The following is a 20,584-nucleotide window of genomic DNA, read 5'->3' as shown; positions in this document are numbered from 1 at the left end:
AACACTTCCAACACTCAATAATGAAACCATTGTGCTGGCCACATCCTCCTGAAGGGCCTCCTGAGAACCTCAGCCTCTGAGCCAAGCCTCAAAACCAGTGATGGCTCCAGGTGGAAGGCCACATCTGTGCTTGAGAGCCAACATTTGCCCCAGCCGTCCCCCACTCCTCCAAGAGAGTGGGTAGGGGTATGACTAATGAGGGCTCTCATATACTAAGTGTATATCACCTATTTCATTTTCATGAGAGTCTTCTGAAAGGAGCACTATCTTTAGCCCATATTGCAGATTGGCATACCGAGGCTTACAGAAATGGCATGCTAAACATCACATATACAAGAAGTGGCAGAGTTGGGACTTGAAACCAGGTATGTGGGTCCAAAGTCTGTGCTTTTAAAGCCCTCTGTCATCCCAGGCCCAGAAGAGGCCCGGAACTTTCAGTTGAACTCCTGGGGATGAATGTGATGTACTTGTAAATATTTAACAATTAGCTCACTGGCAGGGGAAAAAAAAAGCCTTTTTTTTTTTTTTTTTTTGCTTATTTCCAAGGTGAAAATATTCCCACCGACCGTGGCTAATATCAGGCTACCAAGGTGACATCGTTGAACTGTTGGAAAGAGATGAGCCCATTTAGCTCCTGCAAGGGGTGCCAAGAGTTGGTTCCAGCACCCACTGGATGAATATCCTGTCCCTGGCCCAGTGGGGCCCGGAGAGGCCTTCAGGAGTGAATAAGGGCTGAGAAACTTGCTCCTCCAGCAAGGGGCCCGCCCAGAATCCCAGGAAATTGCGGTTAATCTTTAAGCCAGCCCTGCAAACAAGTGCAAGCCATTTTACCAGTCCGGGCTGGCTTCTGGTGCTGGCTCTGCTGCTGGCCTACTGTGGGACTTTGGGCAGCCACTTCCCTCTCTGGCCTCAGTTTACCAACCATAAGAGCTACCATTAGCTGAGCACAAGTTCAGCCACCCTCACACTTGTCCCTTCTCACCTTCTCAGGAGTCCTCTGTGACCATGTTCACTTCTGTTTTACAGGTGAGGGGACTGGGCTGGGGAAGCTGGTGGATTTGTACCAGGTGCAGCAGGTGGGCAACTCGTCTAGATCTGAACCCAAATCAGTCTGGCTCTAGGCCTTGCTCATTCCTGATCTCTTGGAGGCTCTATTGTACTCTGAGGCCTTTGCCTCCTGTATTCTAGGCTTTCCCTCCCAGCTCCTCTTAGGAGAAGCCTAGGCCTGGTGCTATTTGACCTGGCTGGGCCTTAGTTTCCCATCCGTGAAATGGGAGAACTTTCAGAGGAGAGAGGAAGCAGGTGGGGTATTTAAAACTGGATTCAGGCCCACCCTTCCCTAGGCCATGATTCCAGGAGGTCAAGCGAAGAGCCAAGGGTGGGGTGCCCACCCCTAATAGGGCAGTTCTGGAGCCTGGGCCAGGAGGCGGTGGGGGTAAAGTGGTTGGCACAGTGGTTAGGGGAGCCTCTGTGGCCTGAGGCAGCATTTCCTTATTGTCTCCTTTTTCTGCTAAGCTCCTTGCCCCCTGCGTCCAGATATAATTTGCCTCTTTATTTACTTGGAAGTGTGATTGCCACTAAATACCAGCTTCAGCCCCCTCATAAGCAGGAAGATCCAGAACTCAGTGACTTCTGATGAGCTGCCTTAGTTACTGTTTTGTTTTGTTTTTCAATGCACATTAAAACGAACACACATCTATTAAAATAAATGCTGCTCTTCCCCACACGGTGCCTCCAGCCCCCGTCCCTACTTGGGGAAACACAGGTCAAGGCCAGGGTCCAAGGCCTGGTTCTTGTCAGGTGACTTCTTTCTCTGTGACTCAGTTTCTTCATCTGTAAAATGGGGATAATCATCAGCCCGCCCAGCCTAGGTGTTGTTAGGAATAGAGCCTAAAGTCGACCTGGCCATTAGCATGGTGCCTGGCCAGGAGTGAGGGCTCCATCAGTGCTAACATGATTATTATCATTACCCTTAATTGCGAAAAGAGGTGGATTTGGGGTAAACAGGGTGGGTCTACTGGGGGCAGTTGGGGAGGGCACTTTGGGGTCTCACAGGGCGGGGCGCTCTCACCCGGCGGGGTGGGGGCAGGGTTTCTGTGCCTCCGCCCCCTGCCCTGCCCCTCCCGGACCCCTGGCTCCAGTGGGTGGGGGACCCGCGTGTGGGTCTCTCCTAGGTCACCGGCGGGGAATCGGTCCCCGCACGCTTCCTCGTTCCTCCTCCTCCCGGCGGCCTGCCGGGCCCCTCCTCCCTGCTCGCGCGCTCCCTCCCTCCTCTTCCCCTCCCCGGGCCGCCGCCTCCTCCTCTCCTCCTCCCTTTCTCTCTCGATCTGTCTCTCCCGGCCCGGAATCCATTCCGGCCTGGGAGCCGGAGCGGCCAAGGCCGCCGTCTGCCCGACCCCCTGGCCGTCCGGCGGTCCGCCCTCCCGTGCGTCTGTCTGCCGGTGCGCCCGCCTGCCGACCGGCCCAGGTGAGCGCCCCCCGCCCGTCCGCGGGCCCCCAGTCCCGGCCGGCATGGGGGAACCCCCGCGCGGGACCACCGTGGCGTTGGGTCGCGGAGCCGCGGGGGCTCCTGTCCACCCCTCCAGCCTCCGCCCCCGGGTCCGAGCCGCGATCCCGGAGCGCTGGGCGGGCGCGCGGGGACCTGCCCGGCGCGGCCTTTTGTTGTGATGCCGCGGGGGAGGGGGCTGGGCGGGGGGCTCAGGGGTCCTGTCCGCGCGGGGACCACCGCCGACTCACCCTTCCCCTACGAGCCCCCTGAGAGCGGGAGCCGGGCCGAGCCCCCCGGCCGGGTCTAGGCCAAATCTGAAATCTGAGCCTGTCGGCGCCGCCTCTGGCCGCGGCTGCGGGGCCTGGCGCCCCCGGCCGGGGATGGGAGGTGGAGAGGGGGCGGGCAGGGTGGGCCTGGGGGCGCCAAGCCAGGGGCGCCGGCCCGGGCACCAGGACTTCCCTATACTCCTGGGGCTTTGGGTTGGGCCTGGTGCCGCCGGCCTGGAAGGGACTGGGCCACGCTGTTGGTCCCCGCTACCCCCAGCCCCCCAGCCTCGCCCCTGGCAGACCCAGCCGCCTGCCTGCTCAGAAGTTGGCAAAAGTTTTGGGTTTTCTCCACCAGGCCCGGTCCATCTGCCTGCCTGGGCTTCGGTTAGGGGTGGGTTTGAGTCCCCAAAGGGGCCACCACTTGCCCTCCTCTGTGTGGTCAAACAACTGCTTACCTTCTCTGATCTGGGGGTCCTGATCAGTGGCAGGTGGGTCTGGCTGGGACTACTGGGCTGCTGGAGGGTTGGGGGTGAACAGAAGAAGCTCACCTGTGGGGTATCAGTTCCGCCTCTGGGGCCTTTAGGCTGATCGCACAGTGGGCAGAGCAAGTGCGTGACCTCAGATGAGGCTTCCTGAGCTTCAGGACCTCTACAACTGGGGCAGTGGTCCCTGGGTCACCTGGGGTGAGCCCAGGCCCAGCCACAGTGCCGCTGAGATCGGGCTTGGTTTCGAGAATAGGCCAGGCTGGTCCTGTCACTGACCCTTTTCTCAGCCTCCTGGCTAGGCAGACGAGACACCAAGGCTTCTTGGCTCACTGGGTGACCTGGGCCAAGGGACTGCCCCTCTGGGTCCCCGCATGGAAGGGGGGGCAGCGTGTATGTACTTCACCATGCAGGAGCCTGGTGTGTAGTTGCTGCTCCCTAAATGAGCACTTCGCTGGATGAGTCGCCTAAAATGGGTGGGGGCCGAGGGCGCCGGCCCTAGTGGGGCTCGTCTCCAGAAGAGGATGGATTGGTGTCCGAAAAGCCACTTCATAACCCCTGGAGAAAGAAACAGGTCCCGTACAGTCCTGCCATCCGGCAGCTGTGTGACCCTAAGCAACTCACTGCCTCCTCAGGCCTCAGTTTTGTTGAGTATAAAATCGGCCCAATGGAGAAACTGAGGCTTGGAGAGCGGAAGTGAGTTGGCCAAGCCCACACATCTTGAAGCTGGGTCTACACTTCAGAGACCCCAGCCTGGCCGCCCTTGCACCCCTCCGTTGTTGGGGGAGCAGGGGTTTGCCAGTACGGGACCAGGCACACAACAGTGTCGGAAAAGACTGTACTGATGAGTGACTGTGTGGAAGCCACGAGGTCCTTTTGGTGATGTGGTCTTTCCACCCAGGGAAGTGACTTGCAGTGTGTCACCTCTCTCAGCTGACTGCCTGCCTAGGCCCTCCTGTGTGGCCCCTGGGCTTTGCCTCCTGAAGGTGTCCCTGCCAGGACTGTCCTCTCCTCCATGAGCTGCTTATCTGTTCTTGCTCTTGAAGGCTTAGCTTCAGGCCCGCCTCTCCCAGGAAGGCTCCCTGGCTCTGTCCTCCACTGCCCACCTCTTCCTGGAGCATGAACTCTCCCTAGCTCACGCGCAGTGCCTTCTTTTGCTTCTTCCCTGGTTGTGACCTGGGAGGGGTGGGGGGATGTCTGTCTCCGCCAAGCCCCAGGAGCCAGGGAGGGGATGGCTCAGTGACCTGCTGACAGTGCCCCCCCACCCCAGCCCCCTGGTCCTCAACTGACCTCATTTTCTCAAACCTGCCTCGACGCAAACATCCATGACCCTGTATGAGCATCTGCTAATAACCAGGAGCTTCAAACTCAGGCTGAGCGGTGTGGTGATGGGGTTAGTAGTGAGAGTTGTAGGAGGCACGAGGAGGCGTCCAGGAGGTGGTGCTGAGGGAGAGCAACAGTTTGCTCCAAGTTAAGGAGAGAGAGCGCCCTTTCTCCCCTTCTGTTCAGACACTTGCCAGGGCCCCTGGGGTTGTGGAGAGTAGTCAACCGGGATAAGTCCTTGCTGCAGAATTGCAAACAGGGTCCCTGGTCTCCCAGATATTTGAGGCTAGAGGGTGAGCCAAGTATCAAACAAGTTGCCAAATAAATTAATATATCATCACAGATGTGATAAGGGCCCAGAGAGAGAGAGAGAGAGAGAGGCGTGGGGTGCAGAGGAATCTTGAAGGAAACATGTAGGAGTTGGCCAGGCATGGAGCTAGGAGAAGGGCTTGCCAGGCAGAGGGAACTGCATGTGCAAAGGCCCTGAGGTGGGGGAGTGTGTGTTGTTATGGAGAAACAGTGGGAAAACCTCTGAGTCTGGAGCACAGAGAGTTAAGGAGAGTGGGTGAGAGGTGAAATGGGGGTGGGTGTTATCAGCAGGGCTGGACCATATGGGGCTGTGTAGGCTTTGGGGAGGAGTTTGACCTTCATCTTCACACAAGGGGCTAATTTGTGTCCCCTGTGTGAACAGACCCATGTTGGAGGCCAGGGGTACAGAGCTGGCCAAGGCATCTGGTAGAAAAAGATCTGTGGGGCTGGACTGCAAGTATTCTGTGAGGGCCTAGATCAGGAGTCAGGAGGAGGAGGCATTTGAGGCTGGGCTTTGAGAGTGGAGTAGGAGTTCACTGGTAGGAAGACAAGAGAGGGTGGCTGGAGGCTGGGAGTGGGGCAGGGAGCAGGCAGGGGTCAGCTGGAGACCAAAGGTATGATAAGGGCTCAGGAGTCAGGTCTGCGTTCATGTTCTGTCTCCACTCGTTGTGCATCTTTGGGTCATTTACTGTATCTTTCCGAGAGTTATGCTTTCTTTGTCTCGAAAATGGGGACAATAAATATCTCCCTATCAGGTGACAATTAAAGGAGGGCTATATGGCCCCAGTGCCTGGTGCCAGTAGGTATGTAGGAAAGGGGACCTGCCTTGAGTGACGTTACACTGGGTGGGTCGGTGGGCCCAGTGGGTCTGGCCGTACCCGCTGTGTCATGAAGGCCTTAAGTGGATGAGCTCACAGAGTCTGAAGGGGCTGGTCTGGGCAGGGATGGCCTAGGAAGGGATATTCACAGACAAGGCCACCCATGTGCTGGGTGATTTGAGTCCTGCTCTGCCCTGGCTGTGTGAGGAGGCTGAACTGGGGAGAGCATTTATTGGGTCTAGCTCGGCCCCACTTTGAGAAAGCCTGCCTTACCTGAGATTGGTCCATTTTCCAGATGTAAATACCAAGACCCAGAGGGGAGAAGCCACTCTCTGCCCAGGTCGTGTGGCCCCCACACCTCTATCTCCCTTGGGTCTCTACAGCCCTTTACTTCCCCTCCACTACCACCTTATCTCCACGGTAAACCACTCTGGTTTTCACTCAAGCCACTTGGTGGGGGGGAGGGGTACTTCCTTTGGGACACCTCAGTTTCCTCATCGGTGAAGTGGCATAGTATGAGTCACGGCTCCTAGGATGTCCCACAAGGACCAAAATAAAGCATTCAGCACACATTAACTAGATAAATAGAGATGGGGAAGAACCAGACGCTACTCAAGTCCTTCCTCGTCTGGCAGCTAACAGCCCCTCCCTGCGAATCAGTTTCTGAAGCTGTGAAATGGGCATGGGGCTTACACTTAGTAAGGCCAGAGGGAGATTGGGATGAGATTGTACCTGCCTTTACCTGGCCATTGGCTCTGCATCACAGTTCTGGGAAGGTAGGCCCAGTACATGCTTCCTTGTGTTCAAGGCCCCGTTCCCACTGTGTGTCCAAAGGCAAGGCGCTTAGCCTCTCTGAGCATCAGCCTCGCACACCTCCCTTGTGAAAATGAAATCCACTAATTTCTCCCAGTGGCTTGAATCTACTGGATGTTCAGTGACTGTGACGTCTTTCTCCCTTGCCCTCCCTTGTGGGGGCTCAGATATTACCCAGCCCTAGGATGGCCCAGGCCTGCACTGCTGTGCTGAGAAGCATTCTGAGGCCAAATCTTGGCTTCATGGGAATGAGTGCTGGGGGAGATTAGTAATGTCTGCCATTGGCAGAGGAGTAGAGCATGTTGTACGTGTGCCATGAGTTTGTCATTCCTGACCTATTCTGACCTTCTCTTTTCACAGATGGGGGAATTGAGGCCAGAAAGACCCAGGACATATTATCCAAGCTGGGAGAAAAATGCACATCTCTTGTCTTTTGATCCAGGGCTCTCCCGACTCAGCCAGCCTGCCCCTTCCCACAGGACAGCCTGGGTGGGGAGGAGTCCAGGGACAGATGACTGGGGAGGATCCCAGAGCTGGAAGCAAAACCCCCCATTTCTCCCCCTCCTTGCTATAGGACTTTGAACAAGTGACTCCTCTCTAACCTCGGCCTCAGTTCCTCTCCTCCCCATAGACTAACCAGAGGAGTTCCAGAATAAAATGAGAAGCCAAAGGAGAGGAGAAGCAGATGATCTTGGCCAAGTTCCCTCCTGCCCCGGTCCTCAGTTTCCTCCTCTGTGCAGTGAGAACTTTTCCCTCGCTGAGGCTCTGTGATGGGGATCCTGGCCAGGGAGTCCTCCAGGGCAGGCATGACTGAGTCTTCTTAGGGTGCATGTAGGCTTTTTGAGACTGTGGGAATGAGTCCTGCGAGTCCTCAGACCCACTGGGCTGCGAGGCCAACAGAGATGGACTCCCGGTGCTAGGAGTGGAAGTCAAGTTCGGATGGTGTCAGAAAACTAGGCCTCGGCAGATCTGATGGCCTTCTCCTGGCCTGCCCGCATTTGCTGCCCCGTCTTTCAGTGTATCTGATGTGGATGTCCTCATGTTGTGCCCTCTCCAGCCAGGTCATAGCAAGGTGGCCCACTCTATCCTTTGCCCCAGCCTGGCGTGGACAGAACTTTTGTTCCTGTTACACAGAAAAGCAAACTGAGGCTCAGAGGGGCCGAGGGCTGAGGCCACGGTCGCCCAGCACGGTAAAGCGTGAGCCCAGGCTTCTGGCGGCTGGGTGACTTGTAGCATCTGATTCCCACGGAGTGTGCACCCAGCTTTCCCGAAATCTCTCCCAAGGTTTAGGGTTCGTATGTTGCTGGGGGCAGGCGATCCTGACTTTCGGGGCTTCTGGTTCTGGCTGATGGGTCTCTACTCAGATCTGGAGTATCGGATCTTGCAGGGGGCCCCCAGCTGCCCGGATTGGCATCTCATGGGTGCTCCATGGATGCTCATGGCATAGAGGGAGTAGAAGTAGCAAGGCCCTTGGAGCCACTCGGTTCTGGGTTCGAATCTTGATTCTGCCGTTTGCTGTGTGGGATTGTGGGACAGCGATCGCTTGGAGCCCTAGTTTCCCTGTCTTTGAAACGGGACGACAGGGCCGGTGCCAGCTCTGATAAGGGGGTGTGAGGATCAGATGAGCTAATGTGTGTCTGCTCTGGCACAGAGCCTGCATACAGTAAGTGCTTAATATTTCTGTGATTAGGAAGGTAATCCCCTGACGAGGTGGGAATTCGGGACAGGAATTGCGGGCCAATTGATCAGGGAATCCCTGGGGCTGAGTCTGGGCACCTGTATCTGTGGCAGCCTTGTCCTACGGGACGTGGCTGAGGGGATGGTTAACCAGAAACAGACAAGTTTTGTGACTGGGTAGACTGGAAACCACCAGCGCCATCTAGCCTCCCTGAGCCCGGCTCCTGCCTCAGCTGACCTGTGACTTGCCCATCTGTGACGTGTCAAGGCCTCCCAGCGTCCTAATCCCTGGCATTGAAGGCCTCCTCACTGAATGGGTCTCTCTCTGTGAAGGTGACCACTGATGGAGCCGTGGGTGCTTTGCCCCTTTGTCTGCTTGGCCTGAGAGGCAGGAGCTGTTATTGCCCCAGTGCTTTCTGTGGGGAAGGAGCTGTGGCTCAGAGAGAGGCCAGGTGGGCCCGGGCTCCACAGCAAGGGCTCCTGGAGGTGAGCTCTTCCCAGCCCCACCCCGGTCACTCCTACATTTTCCTTTCACTTGGGTGACCCCTTAGTCTTTCTGAACCGTTGGCTGTCTTCCTGTGTGCCCGAGCTGTCCAGCCTCCGTGCCTTGCCTCTGTGGGCCCGCTGCCCAGTGGTCTGCCGTCTCGAAACTTGCCGAGGCGGCTAAGATGCCTCTGCCTCCAGAAAGTTCTTAGTGACCACCCTCTGTCCCCCCACCCGACTCCGTTCTTCCCTCCTCTGCACCCCGCTGCCACTCTCTGCCCTCCCTCATGGCTCTGACACATTCTGCCTTAGACAGCAAGTCATAGGATTCTTTTTTGCCTCTCAGGCAGTAAGGCGGTAATCATCACTCCAAGGGTGCCGCACTTTACAGTTTACAAAGCACTTTCCACAGTCACCTTTGAGTACCCCCCCAGCACGGCTAGGCAGATGGGGAAACTGAGGCCTCAAGCTCAGGCTCACCCCAGCTGCTCTCTCCGCTTGAGCTGACGGGACTGAACCCCGCCCCCACTGCCAAGAACCCCCAATCTCCTGAGGCCAGAACCCCTCTCTCAGAGCCCCAAGAAAGGAATTGGAGGTTCAGAGAGGCGAAGTGACTCGTCTAAGGTCACGTGGCCTGGAAGACTGGCAGAGCTGAGAAGGGGCGGATTGTGCCCACGTTCCCACAGCTTCTGAGTGGAGAACCAGATGTAACCGTGATCCTGAGGGAAAAGTGACCAGCCCCTGGGGTTCCTTCAAAAGTCATCGGCTCCCTCAGCACGTGCTTGAGCCCGTGTTCGGTTGCGAGTGCTTGTCCTCGTCCTCATACCTAGTCCTCACAGTGTCTTGCAAGGCATCAGTTCTGGCCCTGTTTCACCAGAGAGGAAACCGAGTCTCAGACAAGCAGAGACTTGCCCAAGGTCACGCAGTACATGGATTTGGACTCAGGGCCCCATGAACACTGTGGGTCTACCCTGCCTCATCCAGGCTGGGCCCTTCTTTGCCTCCTGTCTGACCCCTGACCCTCCCTCAGCCCCTGCTAGGCATTCCTCTCAGGACAGAGAGGCCAGGAGACTTCTCTGGGGAGCCGCCTGCCTCCAACCCCAGGGCTTCTGCACCTCCAACTGCTGTCACCCACAAGCTCTGTGACTTTGGTGAGTCAGTTCACCTCTCTGTGCTTCAGCTTCCGTACCTGAAAAAATGCGCCTAATGACAGTATCCGCGTTACGGGCTTGTTCTAAGGATCAAGTGAGGTGCCTGATGCCCTCAGCAAAGCCGGCACATAGCACACCTTCAGTAAACGTTAGCCGCTATTTTGTTATAATTCGGATCAACTTGAAGAAGAAAGGATTGACAATCCCATTCTCCAGATAGGAAGACCGAGACTCGAAGGAGGGAAGTAGCATCCACCAGGCCACAGGGGGATGTCACAGCTAGAAAGCTCCTGGGGCACATCCCACTTTCCAGACGGGGCAACTGTTTCCTTCTGGGATTCAGTTTTCTCATCTGTGCGGTGGGTTTGTGCATGTTGTGGGGAGATAGTTCTATCGCATCAAAGTACTGTGGTTCATCCATCAGTAGCCACCCTAGGGAGAGGGGAGAGGGGCTCCTCTTCTATCTGGGCTGGCGGGGCTGTGCCCTGTGCATTTTGTCCCTGAGTTTTGCCAAGTTCTCAAGCTTTGGCCCGTCTAGGAGGCTGAACCGGGCCCAGCCAGGCCTTCTGGGTGCCCCGTGGCTGCTGACACCCAGGTCCCTCCACATCACCTGTTCCATCTGCCTCCTGTGCTGCGTGCCCTGGGCAAATGGCTTCTCTTATTGAGCCCCAATTTCCTTATCTATGAGATGGGGGCAGGGGTCTTTTCTTCGCTGGGCAGTTGGGAGGACTGGATAAGCTCATTTCCCCCAGATGCCCGCCTGCGCCAGGCTTATAGGAAGTACCCAGCTAGTGGTTATGGTTATAAGGATGGGCAGGTTTCTGACTGGCAGGAAGGAGGTACAGCATTCCAGGCAGAGGGCCCATGTGAGCAAAGTCTCAGAGGTAGGACAGTTTAGGGAGCACCCGGTAGTTAGGTGGGGGTAAGTGGGAGAGGAACACCAACTTCCAGGCTTTGGACTGACCTGAGGCAAGTAGGCAGGGTGTCAGCAGTGACTGAGGTGATGTTGACCTTCCTGCCCTCCAAACTGTAGCGTGGCTTTTGGAGGCTTGGGAGCAGCCACCTGTGATCCCCACCCCCATCCCTGCCAGGTGTTCCCGAAGGCCCTGGAACCAGATGAGCCACAGTTCTATTTGGGGACAATTCTGCTGTTCCCGTTTCTCTCCTGTGCCCTAGTTTTAGAAACGACGTGGGTTTGGTTACCAGTTGGCCATTTGCAGAAAGCACCCCCGCCCCCCTCCCCCGCTCCACCCATACCTTAGATCTGTGGGCAGCGTGGGCAAAACAGGACTCATTATTGCCTTTGGGGGTTGTTCCTGGCCTCTGTCCCTGGATTCTCTGGGCAGGGAGTTAGCAGCTGGACTCTTGATTACCTGCGGCTGGTGTCAGGGCTTGTGCTGGGTGCTGGAAACCCCAAGGGATGTGCTCTGGGAGCAGCCAACGCTCTGGTGGAGCTGGACACAGACATTGATCATTGTCCTGCCACAGGGTAGGCACATATGAACTGTGGCAGCCCGTTACAAGGCCAGAAGGGCTTCCTAGAGGAGGTGATACCTGGTCTGAGTCTTAAAGGGTGAGCAGGAGCTCAGGAGGGAAAAAAAGAATGGTGAGGGCATGCTAGAGGGAGGGCATGGGTGAAGCTCCGGTGGTGGGAACTCGCCTGGCGTGTGCAGGCATAGGTCATGGACAAGGCAGTTGGAAGGTTGACCAGGCCAGCCCTCAAACCCTTGCCAGGCTTTGCTGAGGTCTCCCGCTGAAGGTGTGAAGGGAAGACAAAGAGAAGGGTCAGACTTGGGCCCCCCTGCTCCATTACTGTTGCCGAGTGAAGGTAGCTCATGGGGGCTGGGGTTTCGGATAGGGATCGAGAACCCCTATCTGGGGCAGAAGGTGGGAGCCGGTTGGGGCCTTGGAGGGAGCAGGCCAGGAAGGACTTCCTGGAGGAAGTAGTACTGACAGCTTGAACCAGGGCCTGAAGGTGTGATGTGAGCAGCTCCTCTTGTCGGAGCCCTGAGGAGTGGTATTGACTTGAGAGGCGGCTGGTGGCCGTCAGTGGAGAGCCCGAGGGCCTGCTCGGGGGTCTACATGCTGTCCTCAGGCATGAGGAGAGACTCCTGGGCAGGACTGACTTGTCCTGTGGGCGTTCTGTTGGCATCGTGGCTTTGGTGAAGTGGCCCTGGAGAGAAGGTGGGTGCTAGCCAAACAAACGGGATTGATGGGGGAGCAGTGAGGAGGGGGTGGGGGCCTCTGTCCCCTCTCTGCCTCCTCATACATCCTTTCCCTGCAGAAGCCTGCCTGGCAGGAAGTGGTGGAGACGTGTTGGGGCCTGACTGGCCAATTCCCAAGGTGCCTGGGGCATGGACTGGGTGTGGGGCAAGGGCTCTGGGTTCAGGGCCCGACCTCCTTCCCTTGTTGGGTAAACCTTGCCAGGGTAAGGGTCTCCCCACTTGGGTGCAGGGCTAGGCATGGGTGCCCATTTGTACCTCCAGAAAGGCCCCTCCACCCTCTTGAACCCAGAGGGTCTGTGCTCCAGGCAAGGTGAGTTGAGAACCATGACTAAAGATTCTGGTGCCAGATGGGTGTGGGTTTGAAACCCAGCTTCGTTCTCTGCTGCCTGGGAGATCTTGGCCAAGTATCTTTGCCCTTCGGAGCCTCAGTTTCCTCATCTGCAAACACGGAGGTCACCCTAGAGCCTCCCTCCTAGGGCTTAATGAGGTTTCAGGGACCCCAGCCCCTGGGGTCTGGCTTTGGAGCCATTGGCCCAGCTGACCAGGGGTGGTGGGACCTGCTGGGCGGCTGAGGGGTGGCTCTGGTCTGCCCCAGGCTCAGCACAGGCACTGAGGACAAAGCCCCTTTGTGGTAGGACAGATGGAGCCCGGGAGCCCCCCTCTTCGGACCGGAGGGCCGCCGCCTGCCCCTCCTCCTCACTCAGTTCCCCTGAGGGAAGGAGCTTCCTCAGACAGAGAAGATGGGAAATGAAAGTCGGGTTGTGCAGGAGGAGAGGCTGGGCTGGCTGCAGCTGCTCAGGCCAGAGCCCGGCTGGTGAGCTTGGGCGGGTCTGCGCCTGCTCTGGGCCATCTTCTCAGGGCCCTGGGCATCCCTGGCAAGTCCCAAGCCCACTGTGTGGGCCCAGTTCACTTATCCGTTCATCGTCGTCTGTCCGCCCACCCATCCATCCATCCGTCCGTCCTTCCATCCACCCATCCATCTATTCAGTAATTACCAGGCATCTACTCCATGCTAGGCCCTAGGCTTTTGGCCAGTGGCCGGACGGTGCCCAAGCATCCCAGCTGTTAACTCTTGAATGTTACACCCACTGCAGCATATTCAGCCGTGAGTGAGACAGAAGTGGCCCCTGTCCTCGTTAGATGTGTACCCTCACTATGTCATCAGAGCTGCGGTCCACGCCAGGAAGGAGAAGTTGAAGGTCCTCACTCCATCCAGCTGGGGGAGGTCAGAGAGGCCTTCTGCGAGGAGGTACAGCTTTGGAAACAAGACTCAAAGACAGAGCAGAGTTGTCTGGGTGTGTTGCCATTCGAACAGGTGGTTAGGAAAGGCCCCCTGAGCAGGTGATGTGTGAGTAAAGCACCCGAAGGAAGTGAAGGAGCTAGGGGTGTAGCTGTCCAGGGCTGGTGTGCTCTGGGTAGAGGGGGCAGCAGGTGCAAAGCCCAGGGCAGGCGCCTACTGGGTTCTTGGGGTGAGGGGGAGCAGCACACCGAGTGAGAAGGGCAGAATAAATGAAAAGGGGTAGGACTGCTAGAGTCCTCTCTAGGGTTTTGGAAGCCCCTGTGAGGACTTTGTCCTTTGTCGGTTAGGGGCTGTGAAGGCTGTTAAGTAGGAGTGATGGTTCAGACTGACATTTCAGACTGACATTTCTCTGCCCCCAGGTGGCCAGCCTGGAGGAGGAAGCTGGGCCTGAACTAGGGGGTGGCCGTGTGTTTGGATTCAGGATGTGTTTGGAGGTGGGACTGACAGGGCTTGGAACTGAGTTACGTGGGGGCGGGAGGAATCATCTTTCCTCTCTTGGGCTGCTGGTGATGAGGGGCTGAGTCCCCACCACAGAGCACTGTGGCTTCTGGTTTATGTTTGTTCCCTCTCCCCAGCCCATCTGGAGGCACGGAGTCCCAGTGGCTTCTTCACCTTGTCCTAAGGACCGGACTAAGCCCTCCAGTAGCCGTGGCTCTAAACAACTGTACGCCTTAGGTGAAACTGGCAGGACCCTACCCGTTTTACAGACGAGAAAACTGAGGCCAAGAGTGGGACCTCCATAGCCTAGGGTACACAGCAGGGCAGGGTTGGGGTTTGGTCTCTCGGGACTCAGGGGATCTCTGGGTTTGGGGTCTATGGACCTTGCCTCCCCCCACCACTTCCAGCTAAAGATTTCTGGGTGTACCTGAGATTTTTTTTTTTCTGCCCTGAACTGTCTTGGAGATATGGAGGCTGCTCAGTGTGACCTCAGGGTCAGGGGTGGGGTCAGGAGCCTAGACTCTCACTGGCCATGTGAGCCGGACCTCAGTTTCCTCTGTTGGGGGCTGGCCCTCACAGCAGCTTTGGGAGGACCAGATAAAACAATGCATGTCAAGTGCCAAGCCTGATGCCTGGCATACAATACACATTCAGTAATCAGCAGGTATTTTTATTATTGTTTCTGGGGGGAGTAAGGACATGTGTGTAAGTCTGGCCTCTGGCTACGTCCACCCACAGAGCGGGGCTTTGAGGGCAGGGCGGGAGTTGCCAAGTGATGTCTTCTAGATAACTCAGCACCAGGGGATTGAAAGTCCCCGGGATCCATGCCCAGCACCACTTGCCACACCGGGAAACTGGCCATGAAACAGCTTGGGACAGAGCAGGGTTTTACACCAGGTGGCCTGCCGCCTTGCCCTGCTCCCGCGCCGCCCGCTTCCGGGCCTTCTCCTTCCCTCTAGGGCTTCTAAGCTGTGGACAGGTGTAGACGAATCCTAGCGGGAAGGGATCCTGCACTCTACAGGGCAGGTCAGGGCCTGGGGTCTAGAAAGGGGTCCCCTTTCTGCCCAGGAAGAAACCCCAGAGCTACAGGGGCTGGAATAGTTCTGTCTCTCTGGGGCTGGGATTAGTGGGCTCTGTGGTCCGCTTAGGCTTTGCCCTCACCGGGCTGCAGGTCCTGTCCCCAGCCGCACACCCGCCTCTCTCTGCTGGTGCCGGCACAAGCCTGCGGCGCCTTGCCCCTCCCTGGCCACACTGGCAGAGCCGGTTTGAGGCCTGCCCGCCCCGAGCGTGTTTGCACCACGAACATGGGACCAGACATGTTGTGGCTGCTTTGGCCTGTGGATGGCCCCTGGCTCACTCTTCCCTCACTCCTTGCTCACTCAGCAAACATCCTCTGCTACCTGTTCTGTGCCTGGGCCCGTGCCGGGTGCGGCTTGGGGCCTGGAGTTGTCTCAGACTTGCACACGGCCCTGTGTAAGTCAGGGGGGTCAGAAGCTCTGCCACAGGGACATGCCAGGCAGGGACAGGAGAGAGCAGTGGTCGGGGTATAGGCTGTGGGACTCCACAGACCCGGGGCCGAGGCCTGTACATCTTCATCGTATGGGGCCCTGGGTAGGACCCATTCATCCTTCCCTTCCTCCCTCCCTCCCTTCCTTCAGCTCTTCCTCCTTTTTTCCCTCCCTCCCTCCCTCCTTGCACTGGAGTCTGTGAAGTCTCAAGGGAGGCAGGTGGTGTAGCTTTGGGGAGGTGACAGCATGTGCAAAATCTGAAGGCTAGGGGGTGATTACAAGTTAAAGGGAGGGTCGGGGGGTAGGGAGGAAAGAGAACGCAGCAGGCCTCGATCCTGTGAGCAGCAGGTAGGAGCTTTGAAGCCATCTTGCTGACTACTGTCCCCAGCCTCAGGCTCAGATGCTCCCTCCCTCAGAGGTCTGCCAGAGGCATCATGTCATGCATAAGTGAATGGAGGACTGGACTTCCTGAGGTCACACATCGGGGACAGGCCACCTGTGTGTGGGCTTGGAGATTGGAGGAGGGGGGTGGAACTCAGGGCTGACCGTGCGGCAGGGCCAGGCCACCAGGTGCTCCTGCCCACCAGTGTCCCTGGAGGGAGTTCCTGCATGGGTGTGGGTGGGGAGGAGGGGGGCACTGTGTGTTCCCGGAGCAGAGAGGCAGGGTTGCTGGCAGGGAACAGCGAACACTGTGAGCCCCTGAAGGCAGTGGGCAGAGGCTGCTGGCTGGCGGTTGTCCCCCCAAGCCCATCAGCCATCACCCATCAGCCAGTGGGGGTGGGGCAGCTGGGAGCCCAGGGAGAGATGACCTCGGAGAGGCTTGTTATCTCAGTGGCACGGGGTGGCGGTGGGGATGGAAGGTTGGGATCAGGAATGGTATCTGCTAAGGAATCCTTGGCATGCCAGGGTCTCTGTTCGGGCGCAGATACTGAGCCCCGAGGTGGGGGTGTGACTTGCCTGAGGTCACACGGTGATTCTGATGGAGGCCTTCCGCTCTCAGCCAGGTGGTACCTGGCTGTGGGTCCCTGAGACCTGCCTGTATTGGGCCTGGTGCCTTGAGAATCTTCTCTTCAGTCCCAGTGCCCACACCTTCATCCAGGGGCCCGCCCCGCCTCGCCGTATGACCTGGGGCCGGGTGCCCCTCCAGAGTCTCAGCTCTTGGTCTGTGAATGGGGATGTCTCACAAAGCCTCCCTGACACCAGGGCTGTGACCCCCTGGCCTATGAGCCTGCCCACTTGCTGGCAAAGGCCGCTTGGCCTCGACTCTGGGGTAGAGGCTACAGTAGGGTATAGGGTGGGTGAGACCTTCTAAGCCCGCCGCCCTCACCGGCCCCGGGAGGCTCCAATGGGCAGGAGGACCAGTAGCCCCCTTCCAGTGACCTCCCTCTCAGGCCTTGGTGGAGGGGGATGGTGGGAAGTGGGCGTGGGAAAGATGGAGCCACCCCCTGTGTGCTTGTCTTTCCCCCCATTTTGCTGTTGGGGAGACTGAGGCTACATGGTTTACACTGATCTTACGCTCCCTTTGGGCCTTCCCAAGCAGTCCCTTCTGCCTGGATCATACTTCCCCTCCCTCTTTTCACACACTGCCCAGCCTTCAGACCTCAGCTGGGATGTCCCCTCCTCTGGGAAGTCCCCCATGGTTTAGGCCCCCTCTTGCCCCTCTAGCCCTCTAGAGTTCGAGATGACTGTGCTTTGCCAGGGTTACTGTGGGATGAAGGCTCAGTAACCTTACTTTGCCCTTCTCTACACCCTCAGGGGCCTGAGAAAACCTTCATGGCCTCTCAGTGTTTCAGGACCTTCTGATCTAGGTTGCTGGAGAGATCTTCTCGGGGCCTCCTTCAGACCTCCTCGGGCCTGGGCCAAAGACCAGCAGTGGCCCGGTTAAGCTGGGACCCACACAGTTCAGACCTCTCACTCAATAACTCCCTGCACATCTGACCTTCCTGCCTCAAGGCCTTTGCACATGCTGTGCCAACCTCCTAGACTGCCCTTCCCTTGCCTGCCCCCTTATCGGTCCAGTGGAGAGAGAATGGGCTTTGGTATCACTCAGATCTGGGTTGGCACCTGGGTCTCCATTTCCTGGCTGGGCAACTTCCTGGAGACTTTATGTTCTCATGAGTGACATGAGTGTGGCCATGGCTCACTTCAGGGCTCTTGGGCGCATTTGAAGGGGTGGCGTGAACCCTAGGTGGGAGGATGTGAGGGGGAGGCGTGTGGCCATCAGCATGCCCCGTTCCACCCTGCCAGCCTGCACTGGAGCAGCTGGTGGCATGGAGTTCTGGAGAGGGAGCCGAGGTGGCCCTAGACCCGACCAAGAAGACCCCCGCCATAGGCTCCTTCCTTGGGTCCTTCCCTTTAGGGTCCTTCCTCAGAGAGGAAGGGACTTGCCAATCGGCTGCTAAGAGGTGAGATTTTAGTCACATCATTTAATCTGTCTGTGCTTCAGTTAAGAATGACACATAGTGGGTCCTAAGTAAATACTAGCTGTTACTACTGTCGTTGTTCATATTCCCCCACTCTGAAGCCAGGGTCCTTTCCATGTTCTGAAACCACTTGTAGAAAAACACCCCAGTATGACAGGTAATTGCTTTGAGAGTGTGAAGGAAAAAAGGAATCAGGTGAAGATCCCAGCCTGGGGGTAGGAGGGAGCTTCTGTTCTAGTGGAGGGGGGGTGGTGCACAGGGGAGATAGGAGAGGAATTCAGCCCCCATCTGTGAAATGGGAGCGTTGGACTGGCATCCTCGCCGTGCTGCCCCGGCCTCAGCTTCCTCCTCTGGGGACAGGCCAGTGCTTGTGGCACTTGCCCTATGGGGCTGTTGTGAGGAGGGAGGGGGCATCAGTTGGGGACCCAGCCTTGGAGGCTCAGAGGGGTCAGTTGTTCACTCTGTAAGTGGTCCTTGGGCTGTGTGGCCTTAGGTCAGCCACTCTCCCTGTCCTGGCTTCCATTTCCCCTTATGGAAAATGACTGGCCAGGGAGCCCTGCTTAGTCCCCGTTATGTGGACTTACCTGCAAGAGTCCAGCTGGGACCAGTGGCCTTGGAGAGAGGGGCTGACAACAGCCCAGGGCCAGGAGAGCCAGGATCCCCAGCTGGCCCTCTTTTGTCTTGGATGGTGCCCTGGGCCCTGACTTGGCTTCTCTGAGCCTTCCTCTGTCCCCTCCTCTAAAAGAGGGGACTGACTGTCCCTGCATAGATGGGGCCTGGTGAGAACCAGAGAGCTAAGCAATAATGGAAACAGTCATGTTCCTAATAGGAAGGGCCCCGTTTATTAAGCATGGCCTGTGTGCTCAGGGCTCTGAGTGGTTAGCTCACTTGCCTGTGCGACTACCTGGGGGTGACCGTGGCATCTCCATGGTACTGAGGGAGTCTTCGGTCAATTTACCCAGAGTCCTGCCATGGGCTGCAGCAGGGCCCCCCCTAACCACGATGCTGTAGCCCACTTGGGTCAGGCAGGTGCCTGCTGGGGCCTTTCTGGTCCCCTCCTTCCAGAGACAGGACTGATGGCTGCCAGCGGGCTGTTTCCCTCCCCCCCACCTCCACCCTCCTCCCTCCTCCCTGCCAACACGTTCCTGACACAGCCTCCACCACCCACCCATTCATCCTGCCCCTGATTGGGCCACTGTTATCAGGAGACACTCCTGGACTGGCTGAGAAGAGCTCTCACCTTGCCCTTCTGAGGGGGGTTGTGACTGCTGATCTAGGCCCTGCTGGTGGCTCCCTTGGGGGGTGGGCCCTGGGACAGGAGGCTGCAGAGCCTAGACAGTTCAAGTCTACTTGCTGATGCTGTCTCTTATGAGCGCTGTGACCTTAGGCAAGCAACTTGACCTCTCTGTGCCTCAGTTTTCTCCTCTGCAAAACGGAGCTGACCATACAGGGCCGCAGTAGGTTCATCTGGACTCATGCATGTGGTGTCCTACTTAGCCTGGTGCCCGAGCCGTACAGGAGTCTCTCTGCCCATTAACAAGCTGTTGTTAGCATTGGAGAATCAATTGTCCCTCCTTTTTTGTGGGGCCCCCAGTTTGGATGGCACTGTGTCTCCCTTCTGATGAGTACACGTCAGGAGGGCCCCGCGGGCATTTTCTTCTTCGGGCCCGTGGGATGAGTGAGAGGGCAGAGCTGAGAGGCTGTTTTCAGAAGTTGAGAATGTGCTGTATGATCTTGGGCAGCCCCTATCCCTCTCTGAGCCTCCTTTTCTTGGTCCGTTCTCTTGAGCAGTTGGATGTGGGTGAGGCTCTGCCTCAGCCCCTTCTTGTCCCCATCACTGTACTCTCTATAATTCCTCCTTTGGCTGGTCTAGCTACTTGGCTTTTGTCTTTCACTCTTCAGTGCCTGGCGCATAGCAGGTGCTCAGCTAAGCTTTGTTGAAGAAGCCAACCAATGCACGACGATTGAGTGAATACCCAGGGCTCTCCTATTTCCAGGTCTTTGTGTGAATGGCTCCCTTTGCCAGGAACACCGGCCCTAGTCATCTCTGCTTATAGAATTCCTCATCCTTGAAGTCCCTTCTCAGATGCTGCCTCTCCCGACTTCTCCCAGTCAGAGAGGGTTGCTGGTGCTCTGCACACTTGGTCTGAGGCTCTCTGCTCAGAGATGTGGATGGAGACCTGTTATCATCCAACTCGTGTACATAGTAACGTATTCATAAACAACAAGGACGAGGCACCAGGCACAGGGGGGAGCCTTGCGCAAGGGTTGTCTTATTTCATCCTCCACAACAACCTTGAAGGTAGACATTATTATTATCCCTCCCTTTGCAGATCACAGAAGCTCAGAGAAGTGAAGTGACTTTCCCAGCTATGAGAGAGAGCGCACCAGGATTTGAAACCAGGTAAGACTGTGTTTTTTCTTAAAAACAAAAGGAAAACCATTAACACACACACAGCAAAAAATAATTCAAACAGTACAAAGGAAGACAGGGTAAAGCCTCTCTTTGCAGCCACATCTCCTTGCCCAAGGCAGGCACTGGGAGGGGTTTCTGGCGTGTCCTTTTAGGGAGAGGCAGACGTATGCAAGCATGTATGTTAGAAAACAAACACAAACACATTGTAACATGTGGTATGTCCTGTTCCACACCTGTTTTTTCTCCACGTGTACCTTGAGGATCATTTGTGCTACTGCTCTCTTTTTCATGGTTGAATAGTGTTCCAGCATTCACTGTGTGGATGGAGACCGTGCTTTATTTCATTGGCGAAGAGTATTTTGGTTGTTTCCGGCCTTTTGCTTATTATAGACAGTTCTGCAATGAATATCTTCCATCATACACTTCATATTCTTGTGCGAGGGTTCCTCTAGGATTAATCCCAA

General features: G+C 56.9%; 1 protein-coding gene across 4 annotated transcripts in view; it reads left to right on the top strand.

Annotated features, from left to right (window-relative positions):
- The first annotated feature begins 2,168 nt into the window (after positions 1 to 2,168).
- Positions 2,169 to 20,584, top strand: part of SRC (SRC proto-oncogene, non-receptor tyrosine kinase) — a 50,915-nt gene continuing 32,499 nt past the window's right edge. Inside the window, exons 1-2 of one of the 4 annotated variants that reach the window (XM_045053647.1) lie at positions 2,169 to 2,467; positions 20,038 to 20,108. The gene's annotated coding sequence lies outside the window, so the exon portion shown is untranslated. The remainder of the gene's footprint in view (positions 2,468 to 20,037; positions 20,109 to 20,584) is intronic. The other 3 variants (XM_019826529.3, XM_019826530.3, XM_003983484.6) reach the window with 3 other exon arrangements.

The sequence above is a fragment of the Felis catus genome, chromosome A3 (assembly GCF_018350175.1).
Source record: "Felis catus isolate Fca126 chromosome A3, F.catus_Fca126_mat1.0, whole genome shotgun sequence".
Lineage (NCBI taxonomy): Eukaryota > Metazoa > Chordata > Mammalia > Carnivora > Felidae > Felis > Felis catus.
The sequence above is the reverse complement of the archived record's forward strand: the minus strand, read 5'-3'. Positions and strand labels throughout refer to the sequence as shown.